Genomic DNA, 26096 nt, shown 5'->3' on the forward strand with positions numbered 1-26096 from the left:
TTAGAGAGTTGAGGTAGTACTAGTATAAATTTGAGAAATGCTGAAGAGTAACTGAAAGAAATAGGAAGAGATGAGGAGGCAAAATGAACAAAATGCCAGATATGCCCACATGCCAACAAGGAAGATGTGTGGAGGTGAGGTGTGAGAAGAAGTCTGTCACAGTGGCCAATAAACCATGAGGGCCAAATGTTTGGCTTGAATAACTCAGAATCTGCTCCCTGCCTACAGCAGGGCTTGGCAGTGAGTCAGCAAATCCAGCAAAAGAATTTCTTTTTCAGGAACCAAAGAAAGTCCATTTACACACACACACACACACACACACACACACACACACACACACACTATCTTGTAGATACACCCTTTATCAGCAAGGAGAAAAACATGGCATTTTTTTTTTAAATTTTTAATACCATATATATCAGGGTACCTGGGTGCCTCAGTCAGTTAAGTGCCTGCCTTTGGCTCAGGTCATGATCCCAGGGTCTGGAATCAAGCCCCATGTCGGGCTCTCTGCTCAGCGGGGAGCTGGCTTCCCCCTCTCTCTCTGCCTGGCTCTCTGCCTCCTTGTGCTCTCCATCTCTCTGTCAAATAAATAAATAAAATCTTAAAAATAAATAAATAAAATCATGTATATCTTTGAAAATTATCAGGAACCATTTGTCAAGAAAGCAAAAGATCTATTTAAGTATTATTTTAAATATTCTTATTAAGAATATGCTACATGTCTTACACTAATTTCTTCTATCCCCTCCCTTTATGAAATGCAAAACAAAAACACAAGGATACAAACAAAATGTTAACAGTGGCTATATCTGAGTTGTGAGATGACAAAGTAATTTTTTTCCTTTTCTTTGCTCTTTGTATTTTCTAATTTGCCTTCAATAAATATGTATTTTCTAATATTTAAACATGTATTACTTTTCTAATTTTGAATATTTCAAATATGTTAAAGATAACAGAGTGAGCAAAAGCAAGACATTTTCAATGAGCAGCCTTACTGTTTTATGATGTTCCCTCAGATGACACCTCATTAAACTAGCAAGTACCAACTACAAAATCCTCTAGAAAGGGCAAGACCACCAAGGAAGGACAAAGGGAATTCAGCACACAAGGAAACCACACAGATGATTTCACAGTCTTACAAGAACACTGAAGCCTGTGTAGTGACTATTAAATATGCACTTTAACATTCTGAGGAGGCTTGGTAGGACATCAGCACCTACCAGGCACATGAATAGCAAAAGTCCCCAAACTATGCCAATGCCAGGTAGGCCCCGTACAACTTAGTTGGACATTTCCCTTTCCCAAGGGTACTCACAGTTTTCAAACCAGGCATGGGTTTAAGTACTAATTAATTGAGTGTGGATAGAGAAATCCCTGTAATTAAACCTAGTGCTATCTGATAATGTTTTCAAAGCAAAGACCATTTGGTTCTAGGTATCAGGCAGACTACAAAACAACTATGCACTTTAGAATCTCTCCTGCTGCTCCATTAATGAAAAAATTTCCTTAAAGGACCCATTGGCAGAGGCTCAGTTTGGTTTCAAGTAAATTTTCCACCACCTCGGTGGTGAGAAAAACCACAATATTGGAAACCCCGATCCTTCCTTTAAAAAATGAAGTTGTTGCCAAACAAACTCTCCCAGGATTGCCTCTGACTATTGGCATTTAGTGCAGGATCATCAGTCCTACAAACTACAAAGTATTTTATACACACCAGCAATCACATCACCTTCAGTTGTCCTGTTACAGGGTCTTTAGTGTGCCAGAGGTGACCTGCAAATTCACGTTGTTCATTCATTTCAACAGACATGTCCCCAACTAAAGGCAGCTGGGAGTAAGCAGAAGAAGCAGAAAAAAGAAGGGCTGGGACCTAAGGAAGGAATGGAGGCTTTTATGAGAAGCTACAGTCCAATGAACAATATTTGAAATGAAAAAAGACACATTTGGACTGTTATCAGATGTTGTATCTCAGGGGTCAGGTACCATGAACAGACAGGAGAATAGCTGGGCACAGGTAGAGGTTTATCTGTGACCAACCCCCAATCTACATCTCATTTCAAGTAGCTGGATCTCTATCTGAATCACTTACCTGGTATTCGAGTTCATCTAAGCCCTTGATTTTTTTCCCACAGGGTTTATAGGTATACTCATGAATTCCAGCCCTGAGGTAGAGGCTCTGCCTCCAGCTGGCAGCCCCATCATGCTGCATGTCAGCTTTTTGTCCTGTATCTCAGCTTTTCTCCTATTAATATAGGCTCTACTAAATATTAATATGGCTCTACTAAATATGGTAACAGGGTGAGCTAGAGGCATCTATAGCTGGGCTTGAGTTAGCTGGGCTTGGACAAGTTACTTTTGTAAATAAACTTCAGTTTTCTTATCCATAAAGTGGGAGCAATAGAGCTTCTTTATCCTTTGGGGCACCTGAGCGGGTCAGTCAGTTAAGCGTCTGCCTTCGGCTCAGGTCATGATCCCAGAGTCCTGGGATCCAGACACGCATCTTCAGACTCCCTGCTCAGCAGGGAGTCTGCTTCTTTCCCTGCTCCTGGACTCCCACTCTCTCTTGCTCTCTCTCTCTCTCAAGTAAATAAATAAAACCTTAAAAAAAAAAAAAGAGCTTCATCATCTTAGAATTGTTGTGTAGAATTTGAGATGCAAAATATAGTACTTGTCATATGGTAAGTGCTCAATAAATTTGATGATATCGATGGTGATAATGATGACAAAAGATGAAAATATCATGATGAAGAACGGATCTTCTTAACCTTGGCCACCTGCTACAGACTCAACTACACTATAGTGGTCTCAACCGGGAATTATTTTTTGCCTCCAGACTTTTGGCAATATCTAGAGACTTTGTTGGTTCCTTTAATGAGGGGGACAACGGGAAGGCATCAGCGTGTGCTCCTGACATCTAGCGGGTGGATGCCAGGGATGCTGCTAACCATCCTATCATGCACAGCACAGCCACTCCCTCCTACAACAAAGAATTATCTGGTCCAAAATGTTAATAGTGCCAAAGTTGAGAAATCCTGCTTGCCAGACATCCATGCTTACCAGCATCTCCCGACTTCCCTTAGCCCTGGTCAATGTGCCCCCAGCTGGGAGCTGTGGCTGGTATTTAAGACCTGACCCTTCCCAGGACTGGGCCATCCCACCGTCTCCTGAGCTCCTGAGCCCCTACTCTGTGGGATTCTTTGTCAAATGGCCACCAGGCTTCATTGCTCTGACCTGAGTCCATAACAGCAGGCATGGAGAGAATGACCAGGCCTTCCCTCTGACCAGCAACAGGAGAGAAAATGCTTCCTGCAGGGCTGTGGCAAAGAGCCACGTGAAAACAAGCACAGCAGCCAGTCAAGCGTTCCACCCAAACTGGCTCCACACCAGGGCCAGACCATGAGTCACCACCACATGCTGCCGCCTCTTGCAGTGACCTTTCTTTATCCCTTCACTAGTTGTAAATCTTCAGGAGCAAAACAGCAGAGAACAGACTGGGAAGGCCCTGGCAGAATATTGTACCTGGCAAATGCCCAAATCAAAATTCAGAGTTAAGTACCCAGGCCCTGAATAAATGCCAATCACAGCAAAACCAATGCTCCCCTGAGCTATCCCTATGAACCAGAGAAGTGGACACATGGAGCCCCCTCTCTTGACATAATTTAAATCCTGTGGCAGTAGTGGAGCATCCTCTCCAGGAGAAGGAACAGATGTGTTTAGCAATACCCAGATGGCTGGGGACAAATTGAAGGACCTGTGTAATGTTTGCCCATAATTCATGCTTGCACCAAACCACACTGCACCCCTAAAGAAATCTTTCTTGTGTCCCTAATTCCTCTTGGGTCAAATGGAATTAATACTGTCTTCCATGCAGTGTTGTGAGAAACAATTAACATAGGTTATTAAATAGTGCTTTGGCTCAAAATAAAGAAAACTGGATTTTTGTTTCTGCTTTTTCAGAGGCAAACCATCATGATGGGAAAAATGCCAGTGGATGGGGCAGCTGCCTTCTGCAGGGGAATTCTCTCTGCCCAGTCTCACTGGAGTTGTCTTTCTTAAAGTGTAGTCTTCTAACCACCTGCATCAGAGGCACCTAGAAAGCCCCCAACAAGCAGATTGCCAGACCACTACCAACATGGAATTTCTGTAGATTAAGCTTTGGAAAGTACCCTTTAAACAAGTTCCCCACTTGAGTTTTATATCCACTAAAATTTGAGAATCTTATACAATGAATGATCTCTGGGACAGTACAACCACAGTCATTATTTCCAAGAGTAAGAAGAAAGATTGGGTCCTTCATCTTTTTCTCTCGGCCTATGTTGCCCATCTTACGCAAGGAGAATTCCTGGACAAGATGGAACACATGCAAAATGACTCATCTGAACTAAATTGTCCACCCCCACACTTATGCTTATAACACAACAGCAACACATTGCCATTTGCCCTTCTTAATTTTGTAATTTCTCCCAACACTCTTGAAGTTTAAAAGGACTATTTCCCCTTTGTTGTTGGATGCCTAATGTCCTGAGCAAATTCCCATCTCCAGCACTGTTATCAGGGAACTAATCATAAACAGAACTGACCCATAGTCCGTGAATCCCTCCTCCCACCATCCTCTACAGTTGTTCTGAGAATTTGGTGTGCATTCCAAACATTCACATTCATTATCCTTATAATGATCTTGTGAGATATAATCTCCATTTTATAGATGAGGGAACAAAACCACCAAAAGGCTTCACAAGTGACAGAATTGGTACTTGACTACACTCTCTGACTCTACACCCAATGCTGTTAGCAGCTCAAATTCAACAAACCCAGTGCTCTAGGCTATTCTGCCTCCTGTTGTCTGTAGGAAATTATAAGAAAGCAGCAACCAGTTGTCTAGAATTTAAAACTCTCTAACCATACTATTAGCAAGCATGTACATGCAAAACACAGTATAATTCTTTGATGACTACTTGACCAATCAGTTTCATCAATTATGTTATATAACTTTACAGACTTCTGAGCTAATAACAGCTAGTCAGTGTTAAATATTTGACACTACTGGGGCACCTGGGTGGCTCAGTGGGTTAAAGCCTCTGCCTTCGGCTCAGGTCAGATCCCGGGGTCCTATGATCAAGCCCCGCATCGGGCTCTCTGCTCAGCGGGGGGCCTACTTCCCTTCCCTTCTCTCTGCCTGCCTCTCTGCCTGCCTGTGATCTCTGTCAAATAAATAAATAAAATCTTAAAAAAAATTTGACACTACTGTTCTAAGTGCTTCAAGTTATTCTAACTCATTGAAACCTCCCAAACATCCTTCAAAGTTGATACTACCATTGTTCTCTCTTCACAGTGGAGAAAACTGCAGCAAAGAAATATTTAGTAAGGTGTCTAAGGTCAAGCATCTAGTAAATGACTAGACTGGGAAAAATACCCAGATAATAAGGCTCCAGAACCAATATCGTTGCTAACCCACTTTACTGTGTATTCCAGTATTAACACAGTAAGAGCTAAAACAACAAAAGATAATGGCTGGAGGTTGTGGGGATCCTGCTTTCCCTAAAGATCTTTCTAGTGCCCTAAAGAATTTTATTTCTTTGAACCATGGTTTCTAAAATGCTATAGAAATCAAAGACCAATAAAATGCTGAACAACATAGACAATGAAAGCTCTGAAATGATGTGGAATTCTGTCATAAATAAAGTCCCAGAAAGATTCCAGATCTGCAATGTGCTTTCAACTAAGGCAGGGAGGAGCTTTGTTATAATTATTACAATCTAATTTAAAGCTGAAGCCAGGCTAGAGGAAAAAAAAAAAAAATGAAAATAAACTCTCTCCTAAAGCTGTCAGCCTGGCTGTGGCCTCCAACTGTTTTAGTCACTAAAACCTTGTATTTAATGGTCACTTTTATAACAAACACTAGGAAAGAAATACAAAGCTCTAAATCAGAGTTTATTTCTAAAGAATGGAAAAAAAAGGTGTTGGAGTGCTAAGGAAGGCCACAGAGAGATGGTACCACCATGATACCCTCCTTGCTGGTAATTATGAAGCAGCATCAAGCAAGACCTCCAGTTTCACACTGTAATCCAATAACCTTTCTAGCCCTGTTTGAAGGGAATCCCCACTGCATGTGCAGAGTCCTCATTTCCAATACCCCCAGTGACAGCAACTTCTGTCCATTCAGTTCAGACCTAGAGCCTCTACATTCATGCTTCAGAATGATTATCTCTCTCCAACAGTGTATATTTTACATGGTGTTATTGTCATACGAAGTAAATACTGGGTGGCCCAAGTGAAAGTCTCCCACAAGCCTCATTAAGAAAGTACCAGAGCATTCATCTGCTAAGCCCCCAGGATGTGGTTTATCTTTGACTATGTATGACATCTTTTAAATTCTTCTGCTCAGAAGAACATTCCAGAGATGTTACTGCGGACTGCCACTAATTGCAGAACCAAAAGACCAAATGCTAAGACCACATTTGGCCAGAACTGTTTTCCAATATTTATGAGTTAGTGTGATCAAACTAAAGTCTGGTAAATATAATCCCAACAAATGAACAAATGTCTCTTGATCCTTAAATCCCAGCTTCAGTGTTCCCTCCTCCCTAACTCTCCCAAGTCAAGTTAGTCTCTCCTTCACATTCCCATGACATCTGTTTATATCTCAATTACAGTGCTGCACATGTTGTGTTCTAATTATCGTGTTTATATCTGTCTCCCTTATTATCTATACTGTAGCTCCTGGGGGGCAGGGGCCAGTGCCTTATCATCTTAATGTTCTTAGCACTTGGCAAAATTGGCAAATAAGCACTGAATAAATATTCAGTGAAGAAAAGAATGTGATCTAAAATGAGGGGGAGAACCCATCAGTTCAATTCAGAATGATCATATAAATTAATTAACCCTGTGGTACTAGTTCAATACTTCTGTGGCTCAATTTTCTGACTTGGCCTAGCTCTCATTTTGATTCTCTTCCATTCTGATCCTTAAATCAGAGACTGGATTAGTTACCCTAAAGTATCAGATACATAACAGATACATATGCATATAGGCTTATGATAAATAGATATGTGATTTACTGGATTTCTTGGAGCAAGAAAATAATTAGTGTATGGTTGCCTCCATTTTCCATTAGCAAACAGTGTGTAATGAATCTGCAACTGTCCTTTCTCCTTATTCCCCTGAGGAAGAAAAAGCCTGGATGGCCATTCCCATATACTCCACAACAGACCAAGAGTAGGATGGATCATTTGTCCCCTGTCATTATCCCCTGACTCTGCAACAATACCATCAGCTCCACCAACATAAGGGTATTATGATCCTACTCCCAGGTTATAGACACCATAAAGTCCCTTATCCTGGGACAATGGAATCTTAGAGGCAGGATGAGAAGAATGAAACTCAGATGTGTGCCCTAACATGCCTGAGTATATTCTTGAGGTAAAGCCACATTCCAGAATTTTCTCCTCTTCTACCCACACAACATTAATCATTCTTTATTTCTTAGATGACAGAGAAGATTTATTAATGTGAGAATTCCTCAACCCACCCGCAAGCAAAAGAATTGTCTTTGTCAGCCTAGTTCATAAATCTTTTATGATATAGAATCAGAGAATGAGTAGCAGGAAATAAGTCCACAGAAGTGTGAGAAAACCAGGAAACTAACCAGAGAAGTTTGGCCAGTCTATAAGGAGCTGGGGTGTGTGTGTGTGGTGGGAAGAGACAGTGGGGTAAATTTAATTGTCAGTAGATATGTAGGGAGGTAGCGAATGGAAGAGAATTAGAAAGGAAAAAGTAGCAAATTAGAAAGGAAAAGTAGCAAAATTTTGTGATATGTGGCTGGTAGATAAGAACAAGTTCCCCTCTAACTTGCTTTGAGAAAGACTCAAAGATTGAAATCACTTTTAAATTATTTTTGGTCTAGGTTGGCTTATTTATAGGAAACTCCACCACAGAGATTGGACTATTTTGGTTCTCAGCTTGTTCTACAGTTATACACACTACCACCTAATTCAGTATCACCTTTTCATTTTGGGAAACTTGTCTATGTGAGACAAGTTTCTGATATTTTATATATATATATATATATATATATATATATATATACACACACACAAAATTTTATTAGATAATTAATAAATAAAAATAAAAATAAATAATTTTTATTATCTAATATAATTATATTATAGTCTATATATAGAGAGACTATAATATAATCTAACATAATCCATGGAGGACCAATTGGATCCACAAAGAATAAAGATTTGAATTTACAAAGAAGGTATAAAACTAATTTTTATGTTATATACCTACTATTGGCCAGACACTGTGAAAACTACTTTAAATATGTTTGCTCCTAGGGCGCCTGGGTGGCTCAGTTGGTTAAACGTCGGACTCTTGGTTCTGGCTCAGGTTGTGATCTCACGGGTGGTGGGACTGAGCCCTACGGTGGGTCTCTGAACTTAGCTGGGAGTCTGCTTAAAGATCTTCTCCCTCTGCCCCTCCCTACAGTCGCATGTCCCTTCTCTCTCTAAAATAACTAAATCAATTTTTTAAAAAATTAAAAATAAATGTGTTTGTTCCTTTATTTAGTAATGAAATATTTTTTATCCTGTCTCATTTCAGAAAGGTTAAAAAGCACCTTATAGGAATACTTAAAACACAAAAACATAAATGAAAAGTGAGAGCAAACTTAAAAAACAAAAGAACATAATGGCGAGTGCCTAAATGGAGCCATGTATGAGGCCCAATATGCATATACCATATAATGTGTACACACTTGATACTGACAGACCATACATTTGGCTCTAGGCTTTCTAGCAGCTAGTTCAAAGAAGGAAAACCAATCAGTTACATAAATAACCAAGTCCATTAGATTAAAGCAAGAGCAAGAGAAGTAAAGCTATTTTTGGTATTAAGACCAAATGAATTTCTGCAATGGGGAGGAAAGCTGCATGATGGAAAAATAACTTCCTCAACAATATCCTTAAAACAGAATTTTAAATACAAGTTTCAAATATTATTTCTTAGATTGATCTTGACTAAAAACTGATGCCTTTACAACTAAAAGTAAGTCTGCACTTCACAGAGTGATAAGCATGTATTAGTTTCTAGCCTTGTGGACAAGGAAGTTAAGACTCAGAGAGGTTAAGCGATATGTCCAAAGATATGCCCAATAAAATAAACACTCAGGTTTTGGAGTTTTATACAGGGCCAACTGACTCCAAGGTCCAAACTCTTTGTACTGTCTATACTACTCCAGCAATGCTAAACCACATAACAAAAGGATTTCTTTTTATCAAAAGTTAGTCTCCTCCAAAGTCATCATGATACACATGTATTTCTTTCTCAAAAACATGGAAAATAAATTTTCTCAGGAGATAGTAGTATAAGTTTCTGTTGTAAGAGACAGGCTCTTCTCACTTTGGGGGTGGTTTCTATTCCAGCATCAGTGTTTATTTAAGTATTCATTTAAATGTAACTGAAGTAGGTAGCACTTATCAACAATGTCCCTACATATAAGCTTGTAGAAGAGGCTGACCCCTGTGGGTGGTAACCAAGATCTTGCTGTGTTGCAGGTATCTTCCCAGATATCCTCCCAGGACCAGCAGGTGAAGGCATCTTCATTCATTCATTCTGCTCTTTTAAGGATAGGATAATAGGAAGAGACGTTCAAGAGAAGAGGAACAGGAAGAGGAAGGTGGGAAGAAGGCTGGGTCATAATGAAGGGATAAATGTGGCAGGCTTAGGAAGCAGGAATTTGTTACCCAAACTCAAGCAGCTGAGGATCCACAGGCCCAAAAGACCAGAAGAGCAAAATGGAAGAGCTGTGTATAGGGCAGGAACAGCTGGACAGAAGTCCTCAAATCAGAATAACACAACTTTTCAGAATCACATTCCCAGCCCTACCCCAACTACTCAATGAGAATCCCAAAGCCAGCTGACTCCCAGTGATTCTGAAAAGCAGAAAAGTCGAAAAACTTTGAGCTAGACCTCACAGTGAAGCTTAGTTCCTTAAATTCACAAATATTTATTAAGGGCCTTGTATGTGCCAGACGAAGCCGGCCACAGGAAAGAGGAATGACCTTGTCCTCAGAGCTTATGTTTCAGTGGGGGATACAGACATTAGAGAAATAAACATACACTTACGAAACTACACTTTTCTCTTCCCTAGAATCAGCTGAATATGCTGAATTTCCCAGGGCCCAAGAACTCGGTGCAAAGAGCAATTGCATTTCAAAACAGCATACCCTGAAAGGAGGAAAGCACCCTCTTGTGGCCCTGTGAGTGGTGGCACCTGAAAAAAACCCTAGTTTTGAGAGTAAGAGGTTGTCCTGGGCAAGCAACCTAAGGTAGACAGCCCTAAAGCAGCTGGGAGTGTCAGCAGGCAATATTTTGCTTCAGTCATAAAGTTCTCTTCCGTGCTGAATCAGCCATTTCTTGAGAAGACATTTCCCTGGTATCCATTGCTAAGTGGTTTTACTTCTGGACACGCAGGCTCTTTTGGTGTGGACTCAAGTAACACATTTTACAGGCAAGGCATCCATCTGACTCTATTTCCACTCTCCTTACAACTCTAACATGCAGCAAGGCCTGGAACAGGGAAGCATTCAATAAGTGTGCAGTGAATAAATAAATGAACTGCACTATGTCATCCCGCCCTGACATTGCCTTCTTTGTGGGATCTTGGTAAGACTAGAAAAATAATCACCGTGGTTGAGTCCCTGAATTCTCTGAAAATAAAAGAGCTCTTAAAATGTAAAATACAATCTATGTCCCTCTTAAGAGTCTCTACGAAAAGCATAATATTCACAAAGGATATACTTTGTGCTTGGAGCTAAGCCTAGTATGGCTTAATTTACAGTGGAGTAACATGTAAATTTATGATAATAAATTATATTATTTAAATGAAATTATAAAAATAAGAGTTGCTCACTCATATTCAACTTTCATGAATGCTGACGCTTCTTGAAGAATATGGAGGTCTGATTTGTATTCAGGCCTGAATATCAGCATGAACCATAAGAGCCCAAGGACTGCTGGTTTCAAGTATGTAGATCAGAAGCCTAAAAACCCGCCCAGTGTATTTAGCATTTCTAGCACGTCTCCACTCAAGAAGCCATGAGGAAATCAGCTCAATACAGGACTCTGAGTTCTGAGATGATGCTGACAAAATCACTCTACACCATTTCTCAGAGGTCATGTGCAAAGAAGGCTAGAACAAGAAGGAGAAGAAAAGAAGTACATTAGAAGGTGTGATGAAAGAACAAGAAGGGCAGAGAGAGAGTGTACAAAATTTAAAAAAATTCAAAAAACTATTTACTTAATCCACAGAATCCAAAAGCAAACAAACCAGTCAGTGGCCTCTGAAGGAGGGAATTGATTTTTGAGACATGTTGATTATGTCTCTAATTCTGAAGCTCATGAAATACTCTACCAAATTAAGAAATACCAAAGGCTGAGAAGTACTTCTGGCCAAAGATTTAATCCATCTGACTTGAAAAGACCACAGCACACAGGAGGAGGCATGGTTGCCTAAATAGTCCATCCTACTACTGCCATAGTCTTTCAATGAATTCCACTTTTGGAGTTGAGAGTCTCCTCTGTCCACTACATCTGGCTGGGCTCAAGCATCAGCTTTAACACCCATATCTGTGGGAAGTCTGTAAGGGAGTTAATGCTGAGCAGAGAAACAGCTCAGATAAGACACATCAAATCCTCATTATTCATAATTTTGGAACCTTATCTCTGAGGTTTGCTCCATGCAATTATCCTACATCACTCCCAACCACCATCCTTGTAAAATTTATGGAAGGAGTAATTAAAAGTATTAGCTTTGGAGTCAGAGACACAAGGTTTTGAACTCTGGGTTTTTCAATTAGTAGCTGTGCTAACTTGGGCAAGTTTATTTATCTCTCTGAGCTTTTGTTTCCTCAAGGCTTGAATGCAGATTATAATAGTACCTACTTTCATTGAATTATAGTAAGAACCAAATGATATGAAATACCAAAATCTCTTAGCAAATGCCTGGAAAATAAGGAGCTTTCTATAATTTTTTCAAAAATGTCTTACCTGAGTCCAAAGATATCAAATGACTTGCCTGAGGTGATAGAGAAGCAACAGAGCACCATTTGCTCTTCATTATAATGAATGGGTTTCAATTACTACTTGTATTACATATTATTTACCCCCTCATCTAGTCTATTAGTAAGTGGCTAAATTTAAAAAGAGACTTGTCTTATGCCACCTAAACATTTCAACCTTTTCAGAGAAATAGTTATTAATCATCATTCTCCGTGCATAAACATTCAGTTAGGCTTACATCCAAATGTCGAGTGTTCAGACCTGTAAACATTTAAATAATTTTGCCAGTAAAATTTCATGAGTTTCCTCATAAAGTGTTTCAATTAACTTCATTTGATAGATGTGTTCTTATTCCTTAAAAAAGCAATTAATCTTAGCTGGTGGTGTTTTGGTTTTCTCTTTAATCAAAATTAAAATATCCTTGAGGACAGGACTGTGGCTTCCACTTCCTTTGTATCCTACCCAATATTTGGCAAGGTATTAAGCCTAAGTAGATGTTTAATATCTATCTGATCAGGTACATCCTTGGTATCATTGAACATAGCTATGATAATTTCTAGTTTGAGAAAAGGAAATAAACTGAGTCTCCTTCTCAAATTAACAGGATAAAAAAAATCTTAAAATTTTAAGAACATTGTTTCAAACAAAGGAACCACTTTGAGGCCACTGTGACAACTTCAGACTACAGATATCATGAACCCACCTCCATGAGCTTCCGGACCCACCATTTCTCACCAGTGCGTATAATGAGGTGAGAACCCCCATACTGTTAAAAACAATTAGAGTAATATAATCTAAATTTCATGAGCCTGTGGGTTCACATGAGATATCACTGACAATACTATCTATCTCCCCTTTCACTCATTGTACTTGAGTGGTGAAAGACTTCAACAATGCCATCCTTCCCCAACTTTTCTAATTACATGGTAGCCCCATTTGTGTAATCATGGACAGTCCTCCTACGACCTGGTCTCTGTCTTTGCCCACCCTTCATACTACACTTAAAGTCACAAAATATACTCCCTTATTAGTCTGTAGAAATCCTAATTCCTTGCCTAGAAATGTTCACAAATCTATAAACCCACCAGATGCCAGAATGGTACCATGCTCCCTTCACTGCCCACTTGACCATAGCCCACAGTGGCCCTTATGGTGTAAGAGAGAATACCACAGTTTCAGGTGTCCTCACTTATTAAGTTCACATTTGTCATAATACTGTGGTTGGACACATGTGCTCCAGGGTCAGTCACCTAGGAAAAAATCCTAGATCTAACACTCAGCTAATTCTGTGAACTTGGGTAAGCTACTGGTCCTGTCTGAGCCTAGTCTCCTTATCTATAAAATAGGGATAATGCTATTATCTCAAAGGTTTGTTACATAGATACGATAACATATAAAGCAGCCAATATATTATGTTGCGCATAGTAAGCACTCAATAACTATTATTATACCCTGAAAATGAATCATTAGGGAATTATTTAATGACTGACTGATTCCCATATCCAGCAAGAAAACTCTAAAAGTAAATTATTTTTTGCCAGGCATTATTGTGGGCCACACTCACATAGTTTAATATTCACAACAACCACTGAAGTAAATATTGTTCTCACTATTTTTATAGGCTCCTAGAAATCATTTTCCCAAAGTTAATTTGTCTAAATAAAAGAATAGCCAGTAGCTATTTAAAGCTCTGTTCTCTCCATTAAGCCAAGGTGCCTCTCATGCTTCAGAAGATGAGAACTTTTCATTGGTGACATAGTTATAGTGAAATTAGCAACACAGTCATAGATTTAATCTGCACTCCAGAAAGATGTCTGACTCCAGCCTATTTCATTTTCTGTCCACAGTTCTTAAGGATACAGCCATCCTAACAACTGTTGGATTGTCATCTTTGAGTTTTTATTTTGAAGTCAACAAGGATGTGTCTTTACAAGGTAACCTGAAGTGATCCTCTCTCATACACCGATGACTTCCCAGGAAGAGCCCAGCAGTAGATTATCTCAAAGAGCCTATGGCTCTTCTGAGCCTCTTTATAGGTAAAGACTCTAAATCAATTAATCATTTCTGAGGCACTGACTTCCTAAACTGGAGTTGGGGGCCCCACTGTTAGGAGGAGAATGGAAAAGGTGACGTCTAGGCTGCTGCTTTCAGGTTCTGGCATGGGTCACTCACTAGGACTGGGAATGTGGAGAATTCAGGCCCAGTACTCATTCTATCTCTTCCCAGTTCTGGGTTCAATTACTATCCTCCTTTACACCACCTTCTGAGTCCTCAGTCATCAGGAAGTGCTATCTTTGATACTTCAGGAGACTAAATTCCAGCAAGACCTTCCTAAATCTTTACATGCCTCTCAATACAAAGGCACATCGGAAGAAGGGTACTCTGAGAGATTCCTTTAAAATCCTGTCTTCCCATTTCAACAAAGAAGACATCCAAATGGCCAACAGACACATGAAAAAGGCTCCACATCACTCAGCATCAGGGAAATACAAATCAAAACCAGAGTGAGATACCACCTCACAGCAGTCAGAATGGCTAAAATTAACATGTCGGGAAATGACAGGTGTTGGCAAGGATGCAGAGAAAGGGGAACACTCCTACACTGTTGGTGGGAATGCAAGCTGGTGCAACCACTCTGGAAAACAGTATGGAGGTTCCTTAAAAAGTTGAAAATAGAGCTACCCTATGACCCAACAATTGCACTACTGGGTATTTACCCTAAAGATACAAATGTAGGGATCTGAAGGGGCACATGCACCCAAATGTTTATAGCTGCAATGTCCACAATAGCCAAATGTTGGAAAGAGCCTAGATGTCCGTCAACAGATGAATGGTTAAAGAAGATGTGGTATACATATATATGTGTGTGTGTGTGTACACACACACACACACACACATATATGAATACTATGCAGCCATCAAAATATGAAATCTTGCCATTTGCAAGGACATGGATGGAACTAGAGGGTATTATGCTAAGAGAAATAAGTCAATCAGAGAAAGACAATTATTATATGACCTCTCTGATATAAGGAATTTGAGAGGCAGGGCGGGGGGTCATGGCAGGTAGGGAGGGAAAAAAATGAAACAAGATGGGATTGGGAGGGAGATAAACCATAAGAGACTATTTTTTTTTTAAGACTCTATTTATTTATTTGACACAGAGAGAGAGATCACAAGTAGGTAGAGAGGCAGGCAGAGAGGTGGAGGGGCAGGGGGAAGCAGGCTCCCCACTAAGCAGAGAGCCTGATGCGGAGCTCAATCCCAGGACCCTGAGATCATGACCTGAGCTGAAGGCAGGGGTTTAACCCACTGAGCCACCCAGGTGCTCCACCATAAGAGACTCTTAATCTCACAAAACAAACGGAGGGTTGCTGGGGGTTGAGGGGGTAGGAATAGGGTGGCTAGGTTATGAACATTGGGGAGGGTATGTGCTATGGTGAGTGCTATGAAATGTGTAAGCCTGATGATTCACAGACCTATACCCCTGAAGCAAATTCATATGTTAAATAAATAAATAAATAAATAAAACCCTGTCTTCCAATTTCTATTACCTGTAAGGGCAAGGTACAAAGTTTTCACCCACCTTCATTTCTGAAGTCAGAATGTGTCACACAATAGATACATGCATTGGAAGTATCCATTTTTTTTCCTCAAAAATTATTACTACAATGACATATCAACATTTACAAACTGCTTAGAATTCAGTAAAAGCTAAATAAAGACAATACCTTCCTCTGAGTTCCCTTGGTATTTTGTATGTTCCTCTATTATTTTTTAAACCATTTATTTTCATATCCGTCACCCCTACTAGTTTAGAAATGCCTTAAAATCATTTGTTTTCATATCTGTCTCCCCTACTAGTCTCTAAATACCGTAAGAGATGGAACTTTGTTTTGTTTGTCTTTGCAGCCTCAGCAAAATGCTGTTTCTGAAGTCTAGTAGGTAATCAACAAATGTTTCGACGGACAGACAGACAGAAGGATGGATGGATGGATGGATGGACAGACGGACAGACAGATGGAATCCTCATAGACTTTGTGAAGAAGCAGGTGATTAAGCTAATCTAACTTGAACTTCTCTCTTTTATGGCATCATCTTTTCACAGACTATAAGTTTAGAGATTATAGAGATGACAATACCATCAACCAACATCTCTTTATTTCTTTTTCTTTTGTCGTTCTCCTAGCCATTCAAAAGGGCATGAAAAGAGTCCCAGTCTCCTCCACCCAGCCATTTTCTTCATAGACAAGTTTCTTTAAAAGAATACATTTAGTCAGTTTCAAGTTCAGTGGCTTTTTAAATGCCACCTCATTTCCCTCTTGAAGAATCCAGCTTTGCAGACCATTCTAATACTGATACGTACAAAAATTTTAAAAAGCTGACATTTATTGAGAGGTCTCCATGCCAGGCACTCTGTTATGGCTTTACATATATTGCATTATTTAATCTTCATGAACACCCTATCAGTTTCAGACAGGTTAAGTAGCCTACCCAAGACTACACAGCTAATAAGTAAGAGAGCCAGAAGTTGAACTCAGTCTAAGTTCAGAGTTTTACATTTTTATCTCTCTGATAAAATCACCCATATGTCTCTTATGTAGCTGTTTTGAGGGTTTATTCTTTTTTAAAAAATATTTATTTATTTTAAAGAGAGAGCAAGGCAGGGGAGGGGCAAAGGGAGAGGCAAAGAGAGAGAATCTTAAGCAGACTCCCCATAGAGCATGGAGCCCACCAGGCGCTTGATCTCACAACCCTGAGATTGTGACCTGAGCCAAAACAAAGAGTCAGACGCTTAACCCACTGAGCCACCCAGGCAACCCTTGAGGCTTTTACTCTTAATGATCAACTGCTTTCATTCTATCACAGATATGCAATATTTCAAATATTTTAATGCTAATTATTAAGCAGGACATATTTAGGAAATAATTTTATAAATCCAAGAGGGCGCCTGGCTGGCTCTGTTGGGTAAGCATCTGACTCTTGATTTCCCCTCAGGTCATGATCTCAGGGTTGTGGGATTGAGCCCTACTGGGTGTGCAGCCTGTTTAAGAATTTTTCTCTCCTTCTTCCTCTGCTCCTCTCACTCCCACCCTCTCTCTTAAAAAAAAAAAAAATTAATCCTATGAAATGGGATAGAATTCTATTATGAATTCTATTATGAAGAATCTTTGAAATGAGAGCTCAGATGGGAAACAGAACAGGAAGGCATATGGAAACCCAAGGTGCTGATTGTCTTTGCTGGCTGCAGCAGTCGTCCCTCAGAGGGAGCAGTGAAATCACATGGGATCATCCACTCTGTGTAATATAACACATCTTGATTAAATTTTAAAAGGAAGAAAAGGAAAGTGTAGCCTCTGTACTGCCTACTTGAAGGTTAGGGCATATACAAGAGGCTGATGTTTTCTCTTACTAGCTGTTGGAAGGTATCATATAACTTGTGCCTACTTAGGAATTAAGGTTGGGAAGGGAATTCCTATCTATGAATTCCTGGTAGCAGTTTTTATTAATATCTAGGGACATTAATGTTGCCTCTAACTTAATTATTCATGCTATTTTCAACCACATATTATATCACCATCAACTCAGTCCAAAGACTAAAATAAAACAATCCCTGGAAAATTCCAGTGGCATACTCATCTAGAGAGATATGACCTTCAAAAGGCTCACTCAAATGCCTGCTCAAGGTCCCAGCATTCTCTGTTCCTCACATGCATAACCAAGCAGTCCCAACTCAGACTATATTTGCAATCTCAAATTCTTTACTCACCCCCACCTCCTTGGCAAAAGATTTTCCTCCTGGGACATGCCCCAACTTGTAGGAAGAATTATATCAATTAGGAACACTGAATTCACAGTGGTCGAGAATAAGCGGTGCCAGTAGTTCACACGTCATGAATACCAGCCATGCTTAGTTATTTATAACACAAAGTCGGGACAATGGAATACCGTCTTATAGGCTGCTTCTCTGGTCACTTTGTTGCATTTTAATTCATGTCACAGACTAATTAAATACACTAAAAACTACAACCTTGAGCTCAAATTTTCAAAAGTGAGAGAAAGAAGGAATCTAAAATGTATTGAATACCTACAAAAGGCCAGGTCTTGTGCTGGGACTCTACTTATGTTACCTCTTTAATTCCCACCACAATCACACGAAAGAGGTATTGTTGTCTCCATCTCACAGATAAGGAAGGAAACATAACCTCTGAAGGATTAAATATCCTACCCAGGTAAGTGGTAAAGTCAGGATGAGGACCAAGACCATGTGATACAAATTCCATGTTTGTTTCCACTACCAGATCAAATTTCTCCCATACTGCTTAGTCCAGGCCAGAAGCAGAAGAATAATGGTTTAAGGAGGTCCAGTTTTTGCAGTTGGGCATCCTGGGCATTTAATCTGTTCTCTCACTTCTTAGGTGTGTGACCTCATCAAGTTATTCAATCTCTCCAAACCCCAGTTTCCTTTTTTTTTTTTTTTTAAGATTTTATTTATTTATTGTCAGAGGATGCAGCAGGCAGAGGGAGAAGTAGGTTCTCCACTGACCAGGGAGCCCAATGTGGGACTCGATCCCAGAACCCCGGGATCACGACCTGAGCTGAAGGCAGACGCTTAACCAACTGAGCTACTCAGACATCCCTGTTTCCTCATCTTTAAAAAATAGAGATTGTTATAATGCTACATCATAAATTTTAAATACTTGACAATCAGTATGATGATGGTCATTTTCCCCCACAAAACCTCCTCACCTGTTAAATAGAAAAGTAATAACAAGGGCTAATATTGGCACACCTAGGTGGCTCAGTCGGTTAGGCATCTGCCTTTGGCTCAGGTCATGATTGCAGGGTCCTGGGATCGAGCCCCACATCAGGCTCCCTGCTCAGCAGAGAGCCTGATTCTCCCTCTGCCTGCTGCTCCCTCTGCCTATGTTCTCTCTCTCCCTCTCAAATAATAAAATCTTAAAAAAAGGGGGTGGCTAATATTTACTGAATATTTACTACAGACCAGGCACTACGGTGAGGGTTTTACATTAATTATCTCATTTAATCCTAATCATAATCTAATGAAATAATATTAGCTAATACTTCTTGAGCACTCACTATGTACCAAGATCTCTTCTAGACCCTTACTAATTATAACTAGTGAGTAACTGAGGCAGGTAATATATAATATTGTTGTTCCAAGTTTGCAAATAAGAAAGCAAAAGCTCAGAGAAAATAAGTAAATCGCCTGTGTTTACATAGCTAGGAAAAGATGAAGCCATGTTTAGAACTTAAGCAGGTAGATTTAGGAGTTTACAATCTCAAACTTGACTTTCATGTTCCTGGACTTGGGCTGGGCCATAAAGGAAATGTCTGACACGGTACCTATATTTTTTATAAATTTTTAAAATATTTTATTTATTTGACAGAGCACAAGCAGGAGGAGCTTCAGGCAGAGCAACAGGGAGAAGCAGGCTTCCTGCTGAAGAAGGAGCCCAGTGCAGGGCTTGATTCCAGGACCCCGAGATCATGACCTGAGTCGAAGGCAGATGCTTAACCAACTGAGCCACCCAGGCACCCCAACAGTACCCATACTCAAAAGGCTCTCAGATGTATCAAAGCTAAAAGACCTACACATTTAACAAATGAGGATGCTATAATATTCTATAGCCAAAAGTTCAAAATATGTAAAATACACACCAGGGGCCTTGGAAGATAAATGAGGGAGTAGGGATGGTGGCTTGTGGGTTCTGGGGAAGTCTTTCTGGAAAATATGTGGCTCTCACTAAGCCTTGTGGGATCAAGTTAATCAGGAGGTGAGGTGGGGGGAAATATTTCAGGAAGGAGACTCAGCAAACATGGAGATGGAAATGGGAGCCATGTTTAGGGAAGAATGGCCTGACAAAAGATGGGTTGGACATCAAAAAGGAGAATTACAGACCAATATCCTTGATGAACACAGGTGCAAAAATTCTCACCAAAATACTAGCCAATAGGATCCAACAGTACATTAAAAGGATTATTCACCATGAACAAGTGGGATTTATTCCTGGACTGCAAGTTTGGTTCAATATCCGCAAATCAATCAATGTGATACAATACATTAATAAAAGTAAGAACAAGAACCATATGATCCTCTCAATAGATGCTGAAAAAGCATTTGGCAAAGTACAACATCCTTTCTTGAACAAAACTCTTCACAGTGAAGGGATAGAGGGTACATACCTCAATATAATCAAAGCCATCTATGAAAAACCCATAGGGAATATCATTCTCAATAGGGAAAACCTGAGAGTTTTTCTGCTAAGGTCAGGAACACAGCAGGGATATCCACTATAACGACTGCTATTTAACATAGTACTAGAAGACCTAGCCTTAACAATCACAATGAAAAGAAATAAAATGCATCCGAATCGGCAAAGAAGTCGAACTCTCACTCTTTGCAGATGATATGATACTTTATGTGGAAAACCCAAAAGACTCAACTCCAAAACTGCTAGAACTCATATAGGAAATCAGTAAAGTGTCAGGATATAAAATCAATGCACAGAAATCAGCTGCATTTCTATACACCAACAGCAAGACAGAAGAAAGAGAAATTAAGGAGCCAATCCCATTTATAATTGCACCCAAAACCACAGGATACCTAGGAATAAACCTAACCAAAGAGGCAAAGAATCTGTACTCAGAAAACTATAAAGTACTCATGAAAGAAATTGAGGAAGACACAAAGAAATGGAAAAACATTCTGTGCTCATGGATTGGAAGAACAAATATTGTGAAAATGTCTATGCTACCTAAAGCAATCTACACATTTAATGCAATTCCTATCAAAACCCCATCCATTTTTTTTTCCAAAGAAATGGAACAAATAATCCTAAAATTTATATGGAACCTGAAAAGACCCCAAATAGCCAGAGGAATGTTGAAAAGAAAACCAAAATTGGTGGCATCACAATTCCAGACTGCAAGCTCTTTTACAAAGCTGTCATCATCAAGACAGTATGGTACTGGCACAAAACAGACACATAGATCAATGGAACAGAATAGAGAGGCCAGAAATCGACCCTCAATTCTATGGTCAACTAGTCTTCGACAAAGCAGGAAAGAATGTCCCATGGAAAACAGGCAGTCTCTTCTACAAATGGTGTTGGGAAAATTAGCCATGTGCTGAAGAATGAAACTGGTCAATTTCCTTATACCACACACAAAAACAGACTCAAAATGGATGAAAGACCTCAATGTGAGACAGGAATCCATCAAAATCCTTGAGGAGAACACAGGCAGCAACCTCTTCAACCTCAGCTGCTGCAAATTCTTCCTAGAATCATTACCAAAGGCAAGGGAAGCAAGGGCAAAAATGAACTATTGGGATTTCATCAAGATCAAAAGCTTTTGCACAGCAAAGGAAACAGTCAACAAAACCAAAAGACAACTGACAGAATGGGAGAAGATATTAGCCAATGACATATCAGATAAAGAGCTAGTATCCAAAATCTATGAAGAACTTATCAAACTCAACACCCAAAGAACAAATAATCCAATGAAGAAATGGGCAGAAGACAAGAAAAGACATTTCTGCAAAGAAGACATCCAAATGGCCAACAGACACATGAAAAAGTGCTCCACATCACTTGGCATTAGGGAAATACAAACCAAAACCACAGTGAGATACCACCTCAGAGCAGTCAGAATGGCTAAAATTAACACATCAGGAAATGACAGGTGTTGGCGAGGATGCAGAGAAAAGGGAACCCTCCTACACTGTTGGTGGGAATGCAAGCTGGTGCAACCACTCTGGAAAACAGTATGGAGGTTCCTCAAAAAGTTGAAAATAGAGCTACCCTATGACCCAGCAATCGCACTATTGGGTATTTACCCTAAAGATACAAATGTAGTGATCTGAAGGGGCACGTGCACCCAAATGTTTATAGCTGCAATGTCCACAATAGCCAAATGTTGGAAAGAGCCTAGATGTCCATCAACAGATGAATGGATAAAGAAGATGTGGTATATATATACAGTGGAATATTATGCAGCCTTCAAAAGAAGCAAAATCTTGCCATTTGCAATGATGTGGGTGGAACTAGAGGGTATCATGCGAAATGAAATAAGTCAATCAGAGAAAGACAATTATTATATGATCTCTCTGATATGAGGAATTTTGAGAGGTAGGGCGAGGGATCATGATGGGTAGGGAGGGAAAAAATGAAACAAGATGGGATCAGGAGGGAGACAAACCATAAGAGACTCTTAATCTCATGAAACTGAGAGTTGCTGGGGGGTCAGGGAGTAGGGATAGGGTGGCTGGGTTATGGGCATTGGGGAGGGTATGTGCTGTGGTGAGTGCTATGAAATGTGTAAGCCTGATAATTCACAGACCTGTACCCCTGGGGTAAATAATACATTATATGTTAATTTAAAAAATAAAACATTTTTAAAAAGATGGGTCAGAAAGAGCGATAAAATTAGATATGAAGTGAGGACTGATTACAGAAGTTCTTTCATGACAGTCTAAAAAAATTGGACATCATTTATAAGAGGCATTAAGAAGCATGAGATTCTTCAGGAGGAGAGTTACCTGAGAAGAACACCATGTAGCATGGCTTAGAATGGAGAGACTGGAGAAAGACAGGGAGGGGGCTCCAGCAGGCACTTCAGCATGAGGCATTGAGCACTCTCTCTGACTAAAGTGATAACAGTAGGAGACAGAAAGAAAGAAGGGATACTGTGAGAACAAAATCAATAGGGCTTAGTGAAAGCCTGATAGAGGAGACATTTAGAGAATAGGTCTGTGATGTAAGAATTTGTGCCTAACTCATTAACATATCCCCATTCTAGGCTCTATTAATGACTGACTGACACATCATACATGCTGTAAACAAGTTTGTCAAATAAATGAATGAGTCATCTAGCTACCAGCCCAAGCCCTTCATTTTGCCCATGAGAAAACAGGTCCTTAAGGTTATGTGAATTAACCAAAATTATTTAATTGTGAGCAAGAGAATCTAAACTAAACCCCCAAATTCTGACAACTATTCCAGAATTTTTTTCTGCCATCACTTGTTCTCAATTCAGAAAATCTTGAGGGACTATAACATTGGTAATATCAATAACAGAAATTGAGATTTGGAGAGAGATTACTGGGCTTCTTAGATAATATTAACTTGGTTTTAGACATGTAAACACTGATGCGATGACAGAATTCTAACTAGAAATGGTCTGTAGGAGGTTTTCAATCCAGGATTGAAAAGTGAAAATTAACAACTAGAGATAGATATATTTGAGAATCATAAAATAGAACTATAAGTTGAAGGCAAGAGAAATATATTTTTGTAATATCATGAATAAGAAATGTTTTTGGTTTCCCATTACTTTAAATATTTTTTAGTGTACTGAAGAATTGTTGAACAAGCAAGGCACTTAACGGCAATCAGTATGTTAATGGTATTGGAATCACTTCATTTGCTCATGTTAATCTTGATGTGCCTGCATACACAGTGATTCAAAGAATGCCGCATTGGCTAGGCTATATTGGTGCCCTCTGAAAACATTGCCAAGGTTCCAGATCTGTCTCTGTGGGTCCTATTACCATCTTTATTCTGTACTTTAGTTAGATCTTGTCAACTATTATTTTCAAAGGCAAAGCAAAAAATCTTAAAACTTTTCTGAGATTTATAGAACATGCCTATGCTATAAATGAAGCAGAGGCTGTGGAATTTTTGGTGCTTCATCATTCATGAATCAGCCCACATATATCCCCTTATCTGAGAAGTCTTGCCTAAACCCTACCCGTGATCCTTATGCCTGTCCCCTTTAAGCAGTTAGTCATTCCGTTCCCTCCATTCTTTCAGTACTCTAAACGTATTTCAGTTATAGTATATGGCATGTTGCTTTTTAACTGCTTCTACGTATATGTCTTCAACTAGTGACTGTGTGTGTCTGCAAAAGTGGGATTTTTTATTTCAAGTTTTTATTTAAATTCTAGTTAGTTAACATATATGGTAAAACTGGCTTCGCATATAGAATTTAGTGATTCTTCACTTAGAGATAACACCCTATGCTCATCACAATAAGTGCCCTCCTTAATCCCCATCACCCATTTAGCCCTTTCCCTGCCCACCTCCATCAACCCTCAGTTTCTTCTCTATAGTTAAGAGTTTCTTACGGTTTGCTTCCTTCCCTCTCTTTTCTTTTCCCTTCCCCTATGTTCATCTGTTTTGTTTCTTAAATTTCACATATGAGTGAAATCATATGAGAGAGAGAGGGCACACAAGCATGTGAGCAGTTGGGGGAGGGGTACAGGGATAGAGAGAGAGAGAGAATCTTAAGCAGGCTCCACACTCAGCACAGAGTCCCACACAGGGCTCCATCTCATGTCCCTGAGATCATGACCTGAGCTGAAACCAGAGTCAGATCCTTAAACAACTGAGCCACCCAGGTGCCCCAAGATTTCATTCTTTTTTGGTGGCTGAGTAATACTCCATTGTGTGTGTGTGTGTGTGTGTGTGTGTGTGTGTATGCTGCAACTTCTTTATTTATCAATCAATGAACATCTTTTAATCTTTCTCATTTTCATGACATCAGTGCCAGCACATGGCAAAAATTCAATTCACTCTGGTAAAATCTTTTAATATCTGGGCATCAAAAGAGTAAGATAATCAAGGTTCATCTAGCAAATTATGGGAAGAAGAAACCATGTCCACACAGATTCATTTAGCAAGACGAAGAAATTATTTACCTACCCTAGAAACCTCCATAAGGGCAAACAGCTAGGGAGTGATAATGAGCATGGTGTATGTGGAGAGAGGAAGTTGATCTCTTTGGAGCAGAAAAACAGAAGTTGGATGGGAAAGGGAGATAAAGTTGGGTAGGCTGGGTGGGATCAGATTGTGGAGGGGTATAAATGAAAGTTGGTATATTAGTTTCCTATCACTACTGTAACAAACTGTAACAAACTTGATGGCTAAAAATAACATAAATCTATTTATCTTACAGATTTAAAGGCCAAATGTCCAAAGATGGGTCTCAGTAGGCTAAAACCTGCATTCCTTCTGGATAATCCAGGGGATAATCCATTTTCTTGCCTTCTAGAGGATGCCCACATTCCTGACTCTACTCTTTTCCAACATCAAAGCCAGCAATGGTCAGTCTTCCTCACATCATTATCCTTCATTATCCTGTGACATTTTCTTCTGCTTTCCTTTTTCACTTTTAAGGACTGTGTAATTACTCTGGACCCATTCACACAGTTCAGGATAATCTCCCTATTTTAAGGTCAGCCCATTAGCAATACTAATTCATGTGAAACTTAATTCCCCTTTCCCATATGAACTTAAATATTCACAGGTTCCAAGAATTAGGACATGACAACTCTGGGGGCCATTATTCTGCCTACTATACTAAGTATGGAATGAGAAGCCTCTACTTAGCTCTTAAACCAAAAATGCCAAGATAAAACATAGAGGTCCAGACTGAGCTGCCCTAAACTGCCCTCTCTAAAACCTTGCACAATTGAGTCATGATGAGGATTTTTTTTTTGCCTTTGTATGAAAAAAAAATTCAAAAAAATAACAGATATATCTTGGGTACTTTTCTCACATCCATGTAGACAGGTGACAAGAATATTTTAACCCTTCTCTGTGTATAAATGATGCTGTTCCTATGAAATGGTCCAGCTGTCTTACTGTGGGATGTCCACATGCATAATATTTTGAATGATTTTAATTCACTTACTGGGATCTGAGTTCCCATTAAACAAGTGAGTGGCATGATTCCCATGACATTGATAGAGTGTGTGATTCTTTTGCTTTTGCATAACACTAATTAATAATGACAATACAGCGATCTTGAATGTAGTTATTTTTTTCTTAGAGCTCAAGGAATTTCATATAACTTATCCTTTTTCTTTCAAAGATATGCCTACATTACCAGCTATAGTATCACTATTTGAGATTAAAATGAGAAATAATTTTCTAACATCAGTGAAAGGCATAAGGAAGTTTATAAATACAATGATCTGACTGAAAAAATAGCCAAACCAGAGG

The sequence above is a fragment of the Lontra canadensis genome, unplaced genomic scaffold, assembly GCF_010015895.1.
Source record: "Lontra canadensis isolate GAN:19392208 unplaced genomic scaffold, GSC_riverotter_1.0 scaffold1, whole genome shotgun sequence".
In the NCBI taxonomy this organism is placed as follows: domain Eukaryota; kingdom Metazoa; phylum Chordata; class Mammalia; order Carnivora; family Mustelidae; genus Lontra; species Lontra canadensis.